Source organism: Struthio camelus, chromosome 10 (genome assembly GCF_040807025.1).
Source record: "Struthio camelus isolate bStrCam1 chromosome 10, bStrCam1.hap1, whole genome shotgun sequence".
NCBI lineage: Eukaryota > Metazoa > Chordata > Aves > Struthioniformes > Struthionidae > Struthio > Struthio camelus.
The window spans coordinates 4,411,150-4,426,540 of NC_090951.1; the positions used below are offsets into that span (position 1 = coordinate 4,411,150).

At 43.2% G+C, this 15,391-nt stretch overlaps 1 long non-coding RNA gene across 1 annotated transcript; it reads right to left on the bottom strand.

Annotated features, from left to right (window-relative positions):
• Nucleotides 1–280: 280 nt before the first annotated feature.
• Nucleotides 281–10,929, bottom strand: LOC138068410 (uncharacterized). The gene is made up of 3 exons (XR_011143217.1): nt 10,523–10,929; nt 9,755–9,854; nt 281–2,309 (listed from the first exon to the last, which is right to left on the bottom strand). It is a non-coding gene; the product is annotated as an uncharacterized lncRNA (long non-coding RNA).
• Nucleotides 10,930–15,391: the final 4,462 nt, after the last annotated feature.

The window sequence follows — 15,391 nt, forward strand, 5'->3', positions numbered from 1 at the left end:
TTCTCACCAAATTCCCCAGGATGACCAAAAGCAGTCCAAAATGACAAGAGCAAATGTACCTTGACTGCAGCACAGCTTACTTTTAATCAGCAGAAGTTTTGGGGGGGGGGGGAAGAAAAAAAAAAGAATTTGTTGACATGAAACATGTGGAGTCACTCATCTAGTATTGTGTAAGAGCCATAAATCTGTCTAGAAATGAGGCATAAAATGCATCATTAAAATGTATAATCAAAACTACAACATCATTTTAAAATTTATGGTAGGTAACTTATGGAGAACATTAAATGCCTGACCTTTAAATCAAATGCTGTTCAGCTATGTATTTCTACAAGCATTTGTATAAAACTCCTTTCTCTTCTCACAGCTTGGGACAAGGCCACATATGAAAAAACACATACTACTTTCTGTAAATTTGGTATTTACAGAAATGGCAGTGAAAAATATGTAATCTGAACGATAACCCAAGGAGAACTGGGTTTATAAGAGACCCAGGTGTAAGGTACAAGACACAAATGGCGACATTATTTTTGCTTCCAGGTCATCACGCTTGGTTCAGATCTCAAGCTCATCTCCAGGAATGGAAGGCAAGGGGATGGCAGAGCAGTGAGGAACCTTCAGATCGAGCTACCTGCCTTAGTTCTCCCAGTCACTCTGCAGCAAACCCATAATTTCCATCTTCAGGGACCTCTGTAACTATTTGGAAGTCTGATACCAGAACCATGTTTCATTTTGTCAGATGATTTTTAGAGTAGTGATGACCCATTCCTCATTAAAACCTGGCAGAAATCTTTTCCTTTTAATATTTTCCCTGGAGATAGGGACATGGAGAGTGGTAGTTGTGATCCTTCCACATTACATGGTGCCAAGACTTTATCTTATCTAAGTTTCTCTGCATCATGAACAAACCACAAATTGCCTAGCATGATCATACAGGAGCTCAGTTAATTGGCAATGATCCCTCAAGAAAAGACTACAACAAGTCATGCAGAAAAGCTTCTTCTACCCATAGAAGAAACAGCACGTAAGAATCACTTTGAAAACAAACCAAAGGCTCTTCTTTTTTTTGCTGATATCTTTTGTCGTTGGACTTCCTGAAGTAGTTATCTGGTAACTCTCGGAAGACTAAGAAGTGAAAGACAGCCCTTGCACGTAGCATGGGGAGAGGTTAATGGCAGATATCTACAGTTATGAAACTGTTTCATCTAAACTGTAGCTGTAATATGTCTAGGATGCTCCTTGCTTTCTCCTTGCTGCTTGGCTCATAGGGAGACAGTGTTGTGCAATTGTTCATACGCAATTATGATCGCTTGCATTTCTGCCAGTTATAGTGGAAAGCATGGAAAAGTTTCTTGGCTAGGCACCAAACATACTCTTAAAAAATAATTTCAGAGTTTCTCTGAGGCTCGGCATCAGCATAGCTATTAGAAAGAGCTGATGTGTCCTAGATTTCAGTGCAGCAAAGCGCAACGTTGCTGACAACTTCCTTTGTCCATGTTTCCTGGGCCTGTATCATCGTGTATGTCTTCGCATGGGTAAGCCTCTGCTTGCCATTGTTCCCCAGAAGACTGAGTGACATCTGGTTTTGGTTGAGTAAGAATATTTCCTTACATTGACAGCTAATTTGTAGCATACAGCCTAATGTTGTCCTAGCAGTGAATTTATGACCCCATTACCATCATATAGTAGCATCTTCCAAGCAAATGGAAACCCCTTCTGTCTAATCATCATGCCAAAAGCAGGTTTGTAGGCCAAAAGAGCGCTACCGAAGCATCCACCAGACAGCCTGAAAACTGTGTGAACAGGCTAATTCTGTGGCCAAAAATAAATACCCTTATATGAGTTAGAGAACCAAAAAGCTGCTAAAGCTATGGGCCTGACCTGTTACAAGCATGCGACACATGGACTAAAATCTGCTGAGTGGCTCCAAGAAAAAAACAGATATTGCTGCCACTGGGTAGGCTGGAAGACCCTTGGGATTAATGAATGATCCAATAAGTGGAGCTGAAATCTGCTAAGCAGGATTTTACAGCTAAGCTCTCTACAGCCTCTGAGTAAGCAGGCAGCGTGTAGGAGTGCTGTTGCAGGAGCTATGCGACCCAAAGACTCACAGACTGGTGTCCGAGGCCTCCCTTGCACAAAGAGAAGAGGAGGAGATGCTACATCCTCCCGGCACAGGAGTCCTCCTCTCCCAGGCTGCTGCCTCTGATCCCGAGCCAAAGATCTGCCAAGTCGTCACCCACCTCCAGCCACGTGTGGGAGAAAGTGGAGCAGTTTCCTGGTGCCTCTTCCTCTCACTGCAGTGGGAAAACCTGAGCAAAGAAGAGACAAGCGACCCTTTAATGCCTTTCCCGGACACAAAAGGTTACTTTCAGCCAAGCCCCAGAAAGAAGCTGGTGCGATCAGCTATGGTAAGATTATGTTCTGCTCTTCCTTGCAAGATCAAGGAAATATTAAAACAAAGTGAGGATGAAACATAGTAGAAAAAAGAGCATAAAAGCACAGACACAAGGCAAATTCAAAAAAAAAAAAAATCCACTAAATAGCCTATTATCTTTAATAGCATATGGTCATATATATCTTCTTTTACAGACTTATTACACTATCTCCTGCTATCTGCATGTCACCCCATTGCTCACTTTCCAGAGTTTTACATGATGGATTGTCTCTTCCTTGGTGACACAGTGGTTTGGCACTTGGACTTGCAGGACAATGAATATTGATCCTGCTGGAGCGACTCCTGAGTCGAGCACAGAATGTCCCGTGCTGCAGTCCAAAGCTCGCGCCGCCTCCTTTTCTTTTTCTGCTCCACTTTATCACTGATGTCTTGGCTGCGTCTTCTGCTTTTCTGGTAACTGAAGTTTTTTCTCTGACGCTTTTTCTTTCCTTTTTTTTTTTTTTTTGCTTCTTGTACTTTTGCCTATTTCCTTTTTTTTCACCAAATTTTCCTTTAGAAATCTGTTGAAATGAATAATCGTTACGCTGTGGCATCAGCTCGAATAATGCTGAACACGGAGCTGAGATTTATGTGAACTGAATGCTGAGACGGTTGTTAGGTATGGAAACTATTAAGATTCAGAGTTTGACAGTTGATTTTAAGCAAACCTCTCTAATCTAATCTAATATGATCCCTTTCACTATAACACCTCTGTGTGTAACTCTTGTCCATGATCTCACCAGCAAATGCAGGCACAAGGAGCTGCCAAAGAAGAGCAACCAGAACAGGGATTTAGATCAGAGCCCTCTGCAGTGCGACACCACTGTACCCCCTGGCCACTGCATATCACCTCCCAATGCCTCACTTTCCCTCTAAGGTCCTTCAAAGTGCTTGGGGCTGGGTTTTGCACAGCTGAGACCATCCAGGACTAGCGCTCACTTCCATAAGCATTTGATTTGCTCTGGAGCAAAAAGGTATGAGGTGATGGAGCCTCAGAACTTGTTTTAACTCTCTACAGCTGCATTTTGAAATGGTTTAGGCTCCAAGAGTTCTTTCAGGTGCCCAAATGGGAGCAAAGTCTTATCAGTCCAGCCCGCCTTCGCTCTTCATGGCTATCTACCTCCATCAGGGTGCTCTACTCCATAACCCAAAGTAATGCTATGGGCAGGCAACCAATGTACATAGTGACTGCCCATGGGCCCTTTGTCTAAAGTGAATGCAAGGTAAGAAACCCTTTGATGAAAAAGGGGACCAAGAGAGTCCCCTTGGTATTAGTTACCATGACCATTTCACGTATTTCAGGACCTTTGGCCCATCTCTGCAGTCCCAGGTTCTGGAAATGAATTAGCTGATGCTTGCTATTTTAATTTCTTCTTCTTTTTTCCCCTCCGTACAGGATCTTCCTTGATTTAAAAAAAAAAAAAAAGCTCAAAAAGAGAAGCTAACATTTCCCCAGGGAAAAGACGTCATGCAGCAAGAATACAGAAGTTATTAGATTTTAAATATGCATTTTTTTTAGGCCATTCGTTTGGAGGCAGGTACTGCTTGTTTAACACTTGCAGCTGAAAGCTGTGGGCTCAGAAAATTCACAGCAGAGGCAGGAAGAAGAACGATTTCAGTGCTCTCTTCCCAAAACAGTGTTACCTTTGCTCTGCTCCCTTTCCAACATGAAAAGACGGAGGTCACTTTGGCACGTCGGAGCTGGATCAGATGCGAGGACATTTAGGGGAAGAGCCCTGTGCCAGTCAAGGAGGAGAAAAGTTTAAATAAATAGACATTATTGCTCCAACAAGACATGGCCGGGGGCTCTACCTTTTTGCCATTTCCTTGCGGGAAGGCTCCCTGTGCAGTGGCAGGGGTCGAGCATGGCCAGGCGAGGAGGAGCAAAATGCAAGAGACCTGAGCTCCTTGCCAGTGCCACGCCATCCCAACACTGAGTGCAGCGGCTGGCGCTGCCGTTGTCCTGCTGTCCTCGGGAGGTGAGCGGCATCTGGATTTTGGATAAGGGATGCCTCAGCGCCAGGGGTCTTTGCAGAGCTTTGACGGAAAGTGTCATGCTTGCAATTCTCTTTACATGAAATAAACGACATTGAGACTGAGCTTGGCCCTCTTTTGGCTCTTTGCCTGTGGAAAACATAACAGTATGCAATGTTCCTCCTGCCAGTGGATAGCCCAATAGCTATTTTAATTACTGTTTATGGTAACTGAATAGCAATAGAGTATTCAATAGCACATTTTTAGTTTCTTAACTCAGAGTCAAGACATTTCTTCTACATATTCCATGTGGGATGCTGGATTCAGGAATATAGTGGTTCAGCAGCACTGAAAATAGCTATGTAGTCATGACACATCTGCCTAGTCCCATCTGTATTTTAACCAAGAATCTCCCGAACATTTTTGGTTAGTTTGAAGGTCTGATGGGACCTGAAGTACCTGGAGCTCTGAGCTTTTTTGAAGACCTCACGAGAATGAACCACAACATGGTAACCAATCAGCTGACAACTAGTAGAAAAACAATTTTAGAAAGATCATGTAAAGGACGAGATCTTGTCAAAATTCATGCACTGATGTGAAGCTCTGCTGGGGCTGGCGAAAAGGAGCTGTAAGGCAAAACCAGAAGCACTGTTCTGTTGCCCTCAGCTGTCAAAGCATGCGCAGACATACGCACGACTGACACATCAGTGTTTGGCATGCTAATAACAGCACTTGGCATTGATTACCCTCCTTTTCCTACTGCTCATCCTTCTGACTGGACTCACCCTTTCTGGTTTTAATGTCGTTAGCCCTCATTTTACTAAGAGATAGCCTAGCTATAGCTCACACTATTCACCTGCCCTCTCCGACTATAGTGAAATCCCGTCAATAACCAAAAGACACGTAAGCTTTCAAGCATGAAATGAAAGTCTAGGAAATACCCTGATACCATTGTCCCAGGGAAAACTGACTTTCATTTTTCTTCATTTCTCTAACATCTGGTACGAGTTGCTGGGGAACGATGCTCAGCTCAGCCTTGGACTCCTTCCACGCTGTGGATATGGTAAAAGAGTCAAGACACCTGTACCTAAAGGCAAGGCCATCCAAGTCTGCACAGAAATGCTTCCTGAGAGACATTATTCTTTTCAGACGAAATGTAACTATTAGGCCCTGACTGTACTGGAAAGACCATACTGTACTTCTTGCAAGAACTGGGATATTAATTTCTGGCAGAAATTAGAGTCAGGACAGTTTTGCTCTCCTAAAATTCCCCCACCCTGAGTTTGCAGTTGGTAGTATTAATCCTTATTCCCTCACCAAAAAAACCGCAAACTTAAATTCTGTTGCCTTGCCAGCACAGTCTGTCTGTGCAGCTCCAACCCCGAGTTACAGTGATGAGAGAATGTGCTGCAACGTTATATCTCACCAGGCCTAAGATAGCATTATTTTGACCTCTTCAAGCCTTTAAAAACTGTCACACCTTGTTATCTATCCTGCTTCCCTGACGAAGACAGCTGTGCAGCAGGCGGCAAGCCACAAGTCCATGCCTCGGATGCAATGCCAAGGAGGGGACATGCGCTGTATGCCATCTGTCCTCAGTCCACACTCTGAGGTGATAACATTAATCTCCAGAAAAGACAGGATTGCACTAATAGGTCAGGCTATGAAATGGCACAACTGAAACAATATTTTTGGAGTCACCATCTTAGGAGCCACTGTGGGCTGTCTGCTCACTAGCCTCTATGCTGGTGATTGCCCAGAAAGTGTTATCACAGCATAAATAATGGAGACATGCACAAAGGAGAACAACATCCTCTGTGTTATCTACCTTTTTTCTCCCAAAATATGAACTTGAGCACAGGGGTACCATTCGCAGCCATCTAGGAGGTTATAAACACAGACAACATAAATAGAGTCAGCAGTCTAGGTTGAATGCTGCTGAGGGTTGCCAAGCCAGGGGTGGTGATCTGGAGTCAGTCTGCTACTTTATTTGCAGTCATATAAAGAATAAAGAAGAGGCATAACACAGCAGTGACAGCTCAGGCCACAGAGTGTCGGTGATGGAGTAGCCTTGGCTACAATCCGAGACAGGTGGGATCAGGCGCTGACATTGCCAATGTGTTATATTTTACTGATGCAATATTATCGCAACATAAATAATGGTGCAAACAGAAAAAAGCTTCATTTATAATAGTCAAAAGTGACTCTAAATCTCAATTTGTCTCCAAATAAAACCCCTGAGTGCCATCACTAAGATATATGTGCTCCACTAAAGACTTTGTCTAACGATCAAGAGGCAGCCCAGAGGGAAGACTCAAATAAATACCATTTATGCCAAGGTCACAAAGTGTGTCTTTCCAATCTGGGGCTTGGGTCACTCATGCCAGCTGGGAAAAATCATCTCAGGTAGATTTGAATGCCTACAGGCATGAGCAAACAACTCTACAACAGCCCAGTGCAGTAGACTGAGCTATTTATCACAGGCAAGGGCCAGAAACAAATGAAGTGACCTGTAAAACCAAACACTTCTGTGGCTCTAGCTGAAAGAGCACAGGATATTCCTGTTCCAGGATTCAACACAATGGCTGTGTCTAGCCGGACATGCCTTTAAGTGATTGAACTCAAGCTCTGTCTGGGCAAGGCATCAAACTCCACAAATCTCCATCCAAACCTCACACCTGATGGCATGTTGAGCCAGGCCAGACAATGTTCTAGTTCATGTCCCACTTCTGCAGCCCCCTCTATCCCTGCAGAAAATTGCCAGCCAGCCTGCCCTCTTTCAGAGGAAGTAGAAAAGATCAAATGCAAGCAGAGAATCTGGAAAACCAAAGCAGCTCTGTTGAAAGAAGCAGAATTTCAAGGGTAGTGTGGACCAAAGATTGAGGCCTTGTGAAACCATGTAGTTGCAAAACACCTCGAAGCACTGGCTGCAAGAACTGCAGAATCACAGAGTGATATAGGCGGGAAGGGATGTCTGGTAGGACCAATTTCCCAGCAAAAGCAGGGCTAACTTCAGATCTTATCAGACTGCTCAGGGCTTTGTCCAGCTGAGTTTTGAAAGTCTCCAACGGCAGGGATCTCACGGCTTCTCTGAGTCTATGTTCCTGCGTTTGACCACACTCATTGAGTGGCTACATCTCTTTTTTGACTTTCATGCAAATATAGCATGATCAGTTCCTGCTGATCTTTATACCCATTCGACATTACACAGACACAGAAGTGTCAGCACTGTCCAGTATTCCTAAGGGTCCAGAGCTGAAAATTTAAAGTGAGGCATTTATTCACGGACTCAAACCTTTCAGAGACCAATAATAGGTTATTTTTGTCCTAGCGACTCTTTCGGGGACTTCTACCTCAAATTTACTGAAGTGTCAGCGTTGCTATCATCTTGGAGGTAGTGCATGAAGTCTAAAATTCAGCTAAACCATCAGTGCATTTGACACAGAGCAGGACTCCAAGGTGAGTGCAGGAAAACATAACTTCCCTGTGATCCCATTCACATCACAGATACAAAGCAAAAACTGAGGTCTGAGTCAGAAAAGCATTTAAATTACATCAGCACCTAAGCAAAAGTTGCTCCTGAGCAACCTGCTTTAGCTGACCCTGCTTTGAGCAGGAGGATTAGACAAGATGGTCGCCAGAAGTACCGTCCTTCCTCAACCCTCCTGTGTGATTGTGCATGATTTTAGTGGAATTTAAAAACCCTTGGTGTTGTTTTGAATATAACTATGTTTAAGCATGCATTTCTGAGGTGAAGCATTACTGGGTAGCTTGTTGATAAAAATCGTGGATTAAAACTAAGACATTTTTGACAACCAGATTTTACGAACATCCAAGCCTGGTCTGGAAATGAATTTAGTGGCTTTAACTTTTTGCTGCATGAGCTGCTTAACCCGTATATTTATTAGTGTGGCTGTAAGGGTTTCAAGGGAACCAGGATGATTTACACTCTCTGAGGAGCTGATTCCTCTTTGTAATGCCCATGGTCATGTTGTCTCACTACCAGAGCCATGTGCCTTCTTTACTTAATTTACTGCACTGGTATCTGAAACTGTGCAATTCCTCTGGATTCTCTCTAAAGTGTTTAGACAGATGACATTCAACAGGAAGAGAAAAAAGTCAAAGGAAAGGAAAAACACCCTTCTCACAGAACAAGAACCGCCTGTAATTTTATATATGTGGCTTCCAATTTTTTTCAGTAGCAATTTGTATATTCAAATATGCATAATTTCGATAGTAATTACACTGCTCAAAGTACACTTTCAACAAGTCAGACTTAGTTTCTGGTACAATGAGTTTCAAGAGGAAAATACAGCCTGTTATACCCTCAGTGAAAGAAGACCCTTAAAATGTATTAAATGTTAAGTCTAGATATCAAGAGTGAGGGGCCGTAGGCAGAGCGGAAGGGTGAGATGGATATGGATAGAAAAAGGAGAGATGGAGACGGACAGAAAAGGGAGAGAGGAGGAGAGAGGGTGGGGAGCTGCAGGGTCTGGGCATCTGCACATACCTGCACAGGTGGTGGCACTAGCCTGGGCAACATTAGCCTCATCTTTTGCAAACTAAAAAGGCAAATATTTCCAAGCCCCAAATTCTTCAGTGACAGCTCAGCTCAGTCTAGAGAAGCAATTTGTTTCAAGAAGAGAAGGGAAGAACATATCTCGCAACCTGGAGATCAAGTTTCTCAAGCTTCTGAAAACTGTTTGAAGGGCTACAAGGCAACAGCCTCTCTGAAGATAATCATGTCCTATAATTATGACAAAAAACTGGGAATAACACTGGCAACAGAACAGACAGCCTCTTCCTGGGGACAAAAGCCAGAACACATTGATTTATGGCAAGAGGAGGAGGGGATTTTTTTTTTTTAAACCAAGCCAATCTGAATCATCATAGAGGGAAGAACTTAAAAATAAAGACCAGACCCATCTCCTCACTCGTTTCACTGTAGTCACTCCCTTTAACAGGTTTTCTTTTTTTGAATAAAGAGGTTTTTAATCGGTCGCTATGTTTAAGAGCCTCGAATGCGCCCATGCTCTGTATGGTGGTTTGGCCTTCACAACATCTTGCAGAAACAAGCTCCACCTTTTGGTGATGGATTACGTGAGAAATTGTGGCCGTTGAGCTGGTTTGAACATGCTGCCTGGGTACACCGGCGTCTCCAGGGGGGAACCCAGCCAAGAGGTGATCAGGTTTTAAGGTTAGGGCTCAACTGAAGTTGCTAAATCGAGTGAGTGCCCATGTTATGTTTTCTTCTTGTTCTTCAGCCTCTTTTTGAGTTACTTAATCTGAATTGGCTAGATGGCATTAAGAACATGTGTTTCTATGTGCGTATGTGTATAAACATACCTCAGGTTAAAACGGAATGAGGATGGAGATATGACCCAAGCCAAGGATCCAGACACACTCCAAGCTGGAGGAAAGCACCTGCCCCGATATACAGTCTGTGCTTGAAATCAAGAAAAAAAGGAGAAATACTTCAGTTTGGGAGAATAGTTTAATAGTCTACCTGGTTTTTTTTCACTTGAGCCTATTTAATGGCAAGAAGGATGAACGACGGTTTTTTTTCTAAGGCTCTAATCCAGGTAGCATAGGTCCCTTCATTTTTCTTTCTTTTGCATTTTTTAATAGGTATTTTTGCCAAATAATTTCCTTCTCTGGCTTCTTCCACCATGTTTTGCATATGAAGGCTAAGGACATGCCTGGCTACACAAAAGGGGGTCACCATCCAGGTTAAAGATTAGGAAATAGAACAGTTTGTCAACATTTGGCCTAGAAAAACTTCTGAAATATAAATACAGATGGTTTTATTTAAAAGAGAAAAAGTCCAAATTCTACTAAAGGTTGAAACTTGTTTTCCTTCCATCTCTTTTTTTTTCCTTGAATGTTTAGTACATTGTGTTCTGCTGTTATCAAGCTTAATCACGTTTATATAATAGTGTTAGAAAATGGAAATAGAAATTGAGAGCCCTTTGGTTCTGTGGTTTATTCAAGAAATTCCCAGAAATTGAGTAGAATTCAAACATGACAAGTATTTCTGGGACAGCATTCCTATGTTAGGAAGATCGGGAGGGAATACCAGCCCAAGTAAAGTAGAATTTAGTAGGTTTAACTTACCTAATTGCTGCATCTTATGGACCACACAATGAATTGTCTTCATTCAGAATTTGACCTGTAAAATGATGAACCAACATCTTCAAGCTGCTGAACTGTTGTGGCTGAAGTGCTGTTTGCTGTAGGCTCTGATCCTGGATAAGTTGCACAAGACCTTGAAGAAAGTTCACACTTGAGTTTGTGCCCAGGTGAAGGGGGTTCTGCCCCAGCAAAATAACTTGAAGCCTTTACAGCCTGGCTCTGCCACGTGCCTCTCCACGTCAAAGTTCACTGGCTCGTGGCGGACTCCTGAATTACCAAAGAAAATTGCACAATAAATTTTACATAACAAGAATAAACTCTCCATCACATCCCTGTAAGTCAAGCCACCATAATGCATGCTGATAACCTAATATTCAGCTTTCAATAAGCTACATGATCAAGCAGCTGAATTTCAAGATATCAGTCTAACGTATCACAGACCTGACACTTTCAATGACCTTTGGATACTACCACCTTAAAAATATCATATCATGAAAACCCCATGCTCCAGGGCTAATAATCCAATAAAACCACATCTTGTCATTGCTTCCTGTTTTGCTAACGTTTTTCATCCCTCTCTCCCTCTCTCTCCCCCCCCCCCTCCGCCCCTAACAAAAGCAAAGGGATTCATTTGCTGCGTGAAGCATCGAGTAAATGAAAGCCCAGGACCGAGTAAAGTAATAACAGTGTTATTGCTCTAACTGGGGACACACAGAGATGTTCCGATTCAACTCTGTGAAGAAAAGGTTTGGGTTAAGACCATTGTTTTATCAAGAGAGGTGAAAAAAACCAACATTCCTTCGCTAAGAGTTAGATAATGTTCACTGCAGGACAGCAGTGAGCATGGAGCAGAAACAAAGTTTTGAAGATTTATTTCCCTGGGAATCTTACTGTGACTCTCTCTGCATGACATTTGGATAAGCTAACATGGGTAAATATGGTGAAGACAAAACCACTGCAATATGAATGTGAAACTAATTAAAACATCCTGCTCAGTTTTATCAATTTGAAGTCAGGTCCATGGGGTACACCCAGGAATCTGCTCCAGTGAGTATTTGTGCTTAGGGCTTGGATAAAGAAACAAAGAGCAAACTTTCAGACTCTGAGCTTGGATCACAGTAGGAAGGTTTGCAAGAGCTTTACCAGCCTGGATTAAATTCCAAATATTCTTGGAAAATTGGTGAGACAGGCTGAAAAAATCAAATTCCACAAAGACAAGAGTGAAGGGTGGTTCTTAGAAAGGGGAACCCAAGGGATTCGGCATGGGGAGCTAGTGACGTGGGGAGCGTGTGGTCAAGCCCCGGAGCACGCAGGAGCTCGACCAAGCCACGGACTGGTCAAGCCATCAGATGGTTATGCCACTCTCGTTCGGGGTTGCAATAACGCGAGCATTGTCCTTGCCAGGGTCACCTCATGTCGCTCGGGGCTGCAGATGAACTACTGCCCTCGTTTGGGGGTGAGAGAAGAGATGAGAATAAACGAGAGAGAAGTCAAAAGAGAATAGTTAAAAAAAAAAAAAAAAAGACTTCGGAAAACACAGCGCATGAACAAGAATTTAATTTGTCCAAGCTGGAAAAGCGGCAACAGAAGATGAGAAGTGTGTGTTCACAGCTAACGACATAAAGATTGCTATCAAGAAACCAGCAGCCAGCAGCTCTCCAAAATGTGACCAGCACCCAAAGTGGTTGCCTTTGTTTGTAACAAAGAATACTTAAGTAGGGCAGCAAGAAAGCAATTCTAAGGACAGTTAAGGACAGGGACAGGCTCATTCCTGAGGCTCCAGCACATGCATTTTGTTAAAGGCAAGTAACCACGGGTGAGACAGATACCTGCCAGAGATAACCTAGGTGCGTTTGATCCGGCCTCAGTGCAGAAAGGGGCAAATGGCGTCTTGCAGCTGTCTCCGGCCAAAATCACAGTGCTGCGATTTCTCCAGCTGCAAACCCTGAAGATATCTTCAGTCTTAAACACTGTTTGTAACTGATACTTTGTTAAGACTTTTTTTTTTTTTTCACTTTACATCAAACATCCTGATTGCAGCACTAAATATATATATAACTGACCTAGTAGGTTAGTCATCCACTCCACAGAGACGCTGGAAAAACTTCAGTCTGGCACAAATGCAAAGGCATATGAACCACAAGAAGAACACAGTTTTGCCATGAGGACACTGCTGGTTTTCAGTGCGGGACTGTCTACTGTCCCGTAGTAGTATCGATAGGCTTGCATGAGCAACGAGCGACACTTCTAATTTTCAGTCATCAAGATGCAAGACTGATTTACATTATGCAGAACACATGATCCGAACACAGATACTAGCATAAAGCAGGAGTGATACTTTATGATCACATTTCGATTTAAATGCTAGTTTTGTCTTTCTTAGGATTTTGAGACATTCCTTTTTAGGAAAATTAAGAGAAAAATGCATCAGAAAAGGGAAGAGACATCACTTCTTAATCTGCAGTTCACTCATCTGTAACTGAATCTGTACCTCTGCAAACTCAAACTTGGAAAGCAAATGCTTGTGTTCGTGTGTCTTGCTAACGCACAAAGAAGTTTCGGATCTTGCAGTTCAGCTGTAGTTGTGCAATCGAATCTGGAAAGAGTTATTTACAAAAAAAGCGTACAGAACTAGTAGCTGCTTTTGCTGCAGCAAATACTAAACAGCAGTATTACAGCCCTGTAGCACGCAGTGGGAATGGCTTGAGAGACAATACCGGAGGGAAGAGGTAAGGCACCATTCCCACGAGCTCTGCAGGCTCTCTTTGCCTGCAGGCATTAACCTGTGACTCGTCCTCCAACACCCGTCAGGACATTAGAGTGACCTTTGCACCCTGGTTAAATGAATGGAGACAAAATAAGGAAAGAAAAAGTCATTGTTTAGAGGATAAGAAAAGGTATCAGAAACAAAGGTAAGGGTTTAACTGTGGATGACCTGGTTAGTGAAGATTATTCACAGCTCCCACAGATGAGTCCCATAAGGCCTCAGATACCTGGCAGGATGCTTCACATCTTAATCGCTCAAATTAGCATCTAGGGAAGAGCCAAAGCTCCACTGAAGCCCCACTAATGACCTCAACGACCTCAAAAAGCTTCCTTTGCACCACCCCAAATGCTCATTTTTCCCCCTTCCGGGGGCCTGTGATTTGCAGGAGCAGGATTCTTGTGCCACCTGCGCTCCCGCAGTGCCAGGCAGACCTTGGGGGGACATACTGCGCTCCCGAGGTAGCAAAGGCTCTGCTAAATAGGATGCAAATAACCAAGGTTTGATTATATGACGTCTAACTGTGTTGGGTAACGTTTCCCGAAGCAATCTATCCCCAGATCCAGATGAGAGGTGCTGTAAAAGCCGATAGGGGTTGCAGCTAGCAAATTATACAGGAGATTTAAGACAACCACAGAAACCATTCCTAAAGCTTTCAGCTCCATGTGCAGCTGCAGCAAGGAAGGCAAACAGGATGTCGGCTGCCTTGATAGAGGAATGTAATATAATTGAAAAGATTTGGTTATTATTGTATGAGGAAATGATAAGATCTTGTGCAGAGTATGGTTTGGTCATGAAATGATATGGGAAATAAATTATGTGAGTTCTCCAGGCTTAAGACAGGAGAAACATTCAGGACAATGGGCTTATTCTCATTTCTAACAGCCACTGGTAGATGGACCAGTTATAACATTCAAGAGAACGATGTTTCATGTCTATTTGCGTTGTCTGGCTGCCAAATATGAAAAATACTTTCAGACAAACTCTGAGAAAGATTCCCACCCTTTGCCAGCACAGCTCCGCAGTCACACACCCAGCTTCCCAACGCCGCCAGCGCTGCTCCAGGCCGCAGCGTTGCAAAGCACCTGTCATCTGAAAAGGCTGTAACGCACCAACAGAAACGGGAGTGCAAACATCACAAGCAAACAAATGGAAGAAGATACCTCTTAGCACAAGGTAACGCTCGAGGTTGCCTCTGGTGGCGAGACCTCAGACTACTCTGCTTTTCATTTGCAGGTGTCATGCAAGGGACCATACTCCAAAGGCCTCTGAAGAAGCAAACGATTGCTAGTTGGGGCTTCACCCTCAGCTACATTTCAAGCTTTGCACAGTGATGTCACCCAAACATTTTGCAAACATTACTCCAGCAACTCACCAGTGAAAGAAAGAAAAACAACAAAACAAAAATGTTACTAAACCAAGCAAACAGAGTGAGGTTAACTAATGAAAGAACTCGAGCAGCACGTTGTTGACCTTCTGTGAGGTTAACAGCAGAATGAGTTTTGTTGATATACCTACAAAAATAGACCTAGCAACAAGAATGGATGTAGGCACTTTCACGATAATACAGTTTTGGGCAGATTTTAGCTTTGCTGAGTCAGCCACACAAGATGACTGGTCAACTGAGGCTCTCAAAATTTTAAACAAAGTTATATATAGATATATAGATATACACATACGCATATTTATTTATATATGGGTGCAGCGGGAGCCCAGTCAATGCAGACCACTTGGCTCTCACATCAGTGCCAGAAGGTAAGTGTAAACTCATAGTTCCCCACCCAGGACACCAAGCCTGAGCAAGCCTGTTTGCAACACTGTCCGTGATAAATGTTCCCTGCTGTTGGGCTTGCTTCAAGGAGCAGGGCAATCCACCAAATTTCGCTCTTCCCCCTCTTAATGCGCATGATGCAAAAGGTTTGGCTGCTTAGTGAAACCCCCGACGTTGGAGCTGTTGTCTAAAGCTTTATGCCTGCCGAAACCTGAATGGGTGGCTGTTGCTGATTTTAGATCCATTATTTCATCAAGAATAATGTCTGACAATAACCCCTGGAAATCGCTGGAAATGAACACAATTGAGCCTACTC